The sequence below is a fragment of the Rhinopithecus roxellana genome, chromosome 1 (genome assembly GCF_007565055.1).
Source record: "Rhinopithecus roxellana isolate Shanxi Qingling chromosome 1, ASM756505v1, whole genome shotgun sequence".
Taxonomy (NCBI): Eukaryota; Metazoa; Chordata; class Mammalia; order Primates; family Cercopithecidae; genus Rhinopithecus; species Rhinopithecus roxellana.
In genome coordinates this window covers 51,142,870-51,148,890 of record NC_044549.1, presented here as the reverse complement: position 1 = coordinate 51,148,890, position 6,021 = coordinate 51,142,870, and positions in this window count along the sequence as shown.

The window sequence follows — 6,021 nt, the reverse complement described above, 5'->3', positions numbered from 1 at the left end:
AGTGGAGCAGTTTTGACGTGGCTGGTGGGAGTGTGAGCTGCCACAATCTTTTGGGACACTAATCTGTATTCGAGTTTAAAATGTATATGCCCTTTGATCCAGCAGTTCCACTTTGGAGAATTTATCATGCAAAATCATACAGACACATAAGGTGATATGTACAAGGATGTTTGTTGCAAAAACAAAAGAATGTACTAAATGTTGATCGTTAAGGCAATGATTGAATGAATTATGGGACATTTGTTCTATGAAATGTTAAGCAGCTGATAAAAATAATTAGATCTGCGTGTATGTTGTGTGTGTGTGTACATATGTATGGACCTGAAATTGCGCTTATGATATATTATACAAAAAACAAGATGCAAAGTCAGGTATATGGTATGATCCTATTTTTGCAAACATGTTTGAAAGAGCAAAGAGTAAACTGGAAAAAAATATTCACTAAACTGCTAACATCGGTTATCCCAGAGGAAGAGAATCACCAGCAGCAAGATTAGTAAATTTTTTTTGATGTCATATCTTGTTTGGCTTTTGCAATAAGTTTTTATAGCTCTAATAACTTCGGTAACAAATACTCTTTCTTAAAAGTTATTTTTAAACAGTTCTTATGGAGTCTGCCCATCATATCTTTATTATGAGCAAAGGCAGGAGTCAGCCCAAGGACTGGGACAGAAAAGTTGTCCTCTCATTGCTGAGCTGGGGGCGCAGCTTACCATGAACCTCCCACTCCTGGGCTTTCCAAGAGATATTCAAGTGCCCACCCCACTTCTCACCTTCATGCTAGCAGGAACTCCATTGTTCACTGAACCTCGTGGGTTTTCCCTGCCTCTATTTCCCATATCTTCCTCTTCTGTGCCTCATCCTACCTTCCCTGTTCTGTGAATAGTACTGCTTCCAGAAACTGCAGAAGGGACTGGGCTGGATTCCCTAATCTTAGTCAAAGATTTGGAGGTGCAGAGTCTAGGCCCAGGGCAACAAACAGTTTCCTTCTTGCATGCCAGCTCTGAACAGTGGTAAAGGAGGCCAGGAGTGCTAAGCTGAAAGGGTTTCTAGGCTCCACCAGCAAGAGTTCTGGGATTGATTAGCAATATCTGCACTTGGCTAGGGACTGGTGAACAGGAACACCAAAGTTACTGCCTGGACACGCTCCATCTCGGCAGGTGATTCCCAGACTGGAATAAGCAGAGGAATCACCGGGGATCTTAGTAACATGCAGATTCTGGTCCAGCTGGGTTGAGATTCTGTAGTTCTGGTCTGATAAGCCCTAAGGTGACATGGATGCTGCTGGTCTCAGGACCACCCTTTGAGGAACAAGGGGCCAAGATCTTTGCAATCTCCATTCATAGCCACCTCCTCCTCTCCCTCAACTCTTCAAACATTTGCAAACCCTTCCCAAATGTCCAGCACTTCTTATATCTGTCACATAGTTTGATTCTTGGAACAGCCCCAGTTATTATCTCTGACAGATGAGGAACTGGAAGGGAAAGAACTTACCCAAGCTCCCCAAGCCAGCTGACAGGGGCGGATTGATCGCCAACCTCCCCCGCCTCCCCTTCTCCTCTCCTGGAGCCAAAAACCAGCCAGAAGGACCCTGCTGCCACCCGAAAGCACCGTGTTCACTGCCATAAATAAGGCCTCTGCTAAGCCAGCTCCCTCCTCCTTTCTCAGCAACATCTCACAGCAGGCTGGGATGAGAGAAGCCAAGGAGGGATGGGAGGCTCAGCCGACACCGTGAGTTATGGGCTCAGCGAAGCCCATTAGTCACTAAAGCAAGAGAAGTTAACTCGAGCTTATTAACTCTAAACGTTTATTATTCACATTGATCATGGCAGCAGACAGCACTCACCCCACCCCCTCCCCCACAGTGCTGCCCCGCATGTTCAGATCGCAGGATGGTGATGTGGGCTGAAGAGGCTCCCTGTGCTCCAGAAGCCCCAGGAAATGCAAGCAGGGCACACACAGGCCCCAAGGGGCTCTCACTGAGCCAGGGGCCGGGGAGCCATCAGTGGCACAATCAGACACAATCTCCATCATCATGGGTTGACCAGGAAGCTAGTAGGCAGGCCGCCTGGGGGATGGGAGCCTGCCTCCGGGTCTGCTTGATGCTTAGCAGCAGACAACCTTGCCTATAAGTTGCATGACTTTGCCGAGTCTCAATTTTGTCATCTATAAACCAGGGACAAATTCATTCATCCGACAAATATTTATTGAGCACCCACTAAATGCCAGGCACCTTCTAGGCCCGAAGGTACAATAAAGAACAAGAAAGCTCTCTGCCCTCATGGAGTTTATACTCTGGAGTTGGTGACAGACAAAGCAACTGAAGAAATGAACAAGCAGAATAATTTCAGGTAGTAGTAAGTGCGGTGGAGAAAACAATCCCAAGGCACACGCAGGAGAGTGGCTTGGGGCACTGGGAGGATGTCCACAGGGCCCCAGGGACGGCCTCTCAGGAGGTGCGTCTGAGCAGACGTCTGAGGATGGGAGAGAGTCAGCCGTGGAAAGATCTGGGCAAAGGGGAATACAGCAGAGGCGGCAGATGGGTAAGGGCAAGGCTGTGGGTCAGGCAAAGTGTGGTGTGTGTGATGACCAGAGAGGTGCCAGGGTGGCTGTGAGGGCCATGAGGGGAGAGTGGAATGTGAAGAGGAAGGACGGTGATGGGACCACTGAGGACTGAATCTGATTCTCAGTGCAGTGGGAGCCTCCGAGGGGTTTTAGGTTAAAAAGGCTGTGAGGGATAAAATCCCACCAAACTCCCTTAGCAGCTGTGAGGAAGTGCAGTGGACACTGGAGGCCCTGCCTGGCTCTGCATGACCAGGTTGGGGCTAGTGACCTTGGCTGCCAATGGCTGACAGTTGCCCCTTTCTCCTGAACATTGCCCTTAGTGGCCAGCAGGCACACCTCTAGAACTGTGCCCCCCTTCTCCAGGGTGAGTCACCCCCTCAAGGTGGGACTCACTCTGTGGTGCCCTGTGTCCTCTAGAGGCCCTGGAAGTCAGGCTGAGGCCAGTGTCCAGTGAGGACACAGCCTTGTGTGGTGTTTTCGTTGCCTGCCTGCATCCCTCACTCCCTGCTGAGAACATTTCTTCAGGCTCTCCTTCTAGGGAACCTGGCGTAAAACACGAGAATGAGACCAAATGGTGGCTCTAAAGGCTGAACCCAACACTTGCCACACAGTTTGCCTAGAATGTTCCTGATTTTAGCACTGAAAGTCCTGCATCCCAGGAAAACCCTCAGTCTCAGGCAAACCGGAATGACTGAGCCGTGGTAACTGCTTCATAAGTAAGACTCATTCACTCATTCATCGGCTATCTTCTGGGCATCTCCTTGTGCCAGGTTCTGTCGGTGGAGCCGTGACAGGGGCCCATCCTTATGGAGCTCATAGTCCCACTGCAGCAGGCAGTCACTGTCCTAAGATGATCACTCAGGCCTACAGATCAGGAGAGCCAACGCAGGGTGGTGAGGTGGGGGCTGCCCTTGAAGGAGGGAAGGAGCTGCCCAATGAATGGGGTGGGGACATTCTGGGCTGAGCACCCACCCTGGTGAGCTGATGACCAGGAGAGCCCTGAGCTTTGGATCTACAGATGCAGAGAGAGATTGTGAGAAGGTTCAGGGTGCCCACTGGTCATGCCCTTAGCTTCTCCAGGCCTCAGTTTCCCCATCTGTGAAAGTCTCTCCAGCTCCAGCAGGAAGCCTAGATTATCCACAAAGCAAAGAGCTCTTTGGGAGGAGCCCTCTGTAGTCACAAAGGTTCCTGGGTGACCATCAAGCTGGTTAAGACCTCAGGGAACCTCCTCTGGACCAGTAGACACTATACTGTTTCCTGAAGCCCCAGGATGATCCAGACAAATAGGTCTATTATTTCCATTTTAGAGACAAGGAACCTGAGGCTTAAAGAGAAGTAATGAGTCATCCAAAGTCACGTAGCCAGTGAGTGGTGGGGGTGTGGGGGTTCCCAGGGCTCTCAGACGCACAGCCACTGAGCCACTTCATAAGTTCAAGAAGATAAAGAAGGCATTGTCACTTCCATTTTATTCATTCCTTTATGCACCCACTTTTTACACTCACCTACTATAGAGGTGAGTGAATAAAAGCACAGATTCCAGAGTCATCCTGCCTGGGTTCAGACCCCTACCCATCATGCAGAAGCCATAGGACTGAAGGCAAAATACTTAGCCTCCCTGTGCCTCGAATTCCTCATCTCTCAAAGAGGAGACCAAAACTGCACCTCTCTCCAAGAGTTGTTATGAAGATTAAATGAGTTAATACATGTAAAGCACTTACAGCCTGGCACATCGTAAGTCTCAACTATGATTGTTTCTTTATTGCTATGACCCAGTATTACACAAGTCGTTATAATAAAACATTGGCAACAACCTAAATGTTCAACAATAAGAGAGTCACTAAGTCTAGCATGATTTCTTGATTTCAGTGGATACGATAGTAATTAAGACAGGGTGGTCTTGGTGCAAAGATCAACAAATAGACGCAAGGAACAGAAAGGAAAGTCCAGAACTAGCCCAACATGTATAGAAGTGCCAAATTTATAACAGGGGAGACCCAGCAGTACAGTGAGAAAAGGTATTTTAAATAAATGGTGTTGGATAAATTGGACATTCACATGGGAATAAAAAGATTATTGACCCCTTCCTCACACCATACACCTAATTCTGTTCCCATGACCTCTGACCAGAATATTGGCTATGTGTATGTTCACTCAGCCCTGTGTATTTGAAAAAGGTAACATTATGAGCAAATGTGTGAACTTGAAATCATAAAGCCACTTCAAATGTGTGCACAGACTGACGAGGAAGCCACGGTGAATTTGAGTGGTGTTGGTGGCTCCATGTGAATGAAATCTTTGGTTGTGATGGTTGTCCTTTTAGTAAAATGAAGGACATTCCTTTATTTTGAAGTTAACTTGCACATCTCATCCAATCCAAGATTATCACGGAGAAGGAAGGTGAATTTTAGGTAACGAGTAGTCAATAAGAAAGTTCCGATTTCCTTTGGAGAAAAAGGAAAACATGTTTTGTTGTCCCCCAACAGTAAGATGGAAAAAAAATAACCAAGGGAAAAGTCACCCCACGCTTTCCTCGAGGCCGTGGGCCCCCACCACTGTGGCGCCATGAGGAAGTCGAAGGTTGAGTGAGCAAAACATGTTTTCCTTCTGCAGGACGTCTGTAGGAACTGTTGGAATCAATTATTGGAAAACACAAAAATAAAATAAACTCCAGCCCATGGTAAACACTATCCCTTCTTTCTGGGATCAGGAAAACAAAGGCCAGGATTGGGGTCAGCGTGGAACAGTGGGCAAACACGGGCGGTAGGAGGCAGGGAACTGGGCTTCAGGTAGAGCAGGATGAATCTGGAACCTTCCTGAGCCTCAGTTTACCCATCTACAAATTCATGACCCTGAGTCCACCCCACAGAGTTGGAGGTGAACATGCCATTTCACTCACTCAATAAATGTGTATTTTGCTCCCAGTCTGTGCCAGGCTGTGAGCAAGGGCTGGACCAGCTCCACGGCTATGCAACCAGTGCAGCCACACTGGGCCCCACATTGAGGAGGGCCCTGTGCTTGGCTCAGACCCCCACATGCTGCAGTGACATCTAGAAATTCTTAATATTTGAAGAAAAGGTATAGCATTTTCATTTTGCACTGGGCCCCACCAATTATGTCTCTGATCCTCAGAGTGAAGCAAGAGCCAGTGTTGCTTTTAATTCCTCATCAGGTGCATCTGTCCCCACTGGGTTTTCCCCAATGCTTGGAGTAAAGAAGGTGCTGATAAATGCGGGTTAAAATGAAGGTGCAAGGAGAAGCCAAGGGTATGGATATTGTTCTACCACCCACCCAGGTGTGCCTGGCCACAAGGGGACCCCTTCACACCCTTGTAAGTGCTGCACCTGCCACTGTTTCAGGGGAAATTATCTCGATTTTGGTTGGGAGGATCTTGAGTTAAAACCAGGTATGTGGTCACAAATGGCCTGGGGTCAGACCTTTCTGCTGCTTGCCAGCTGT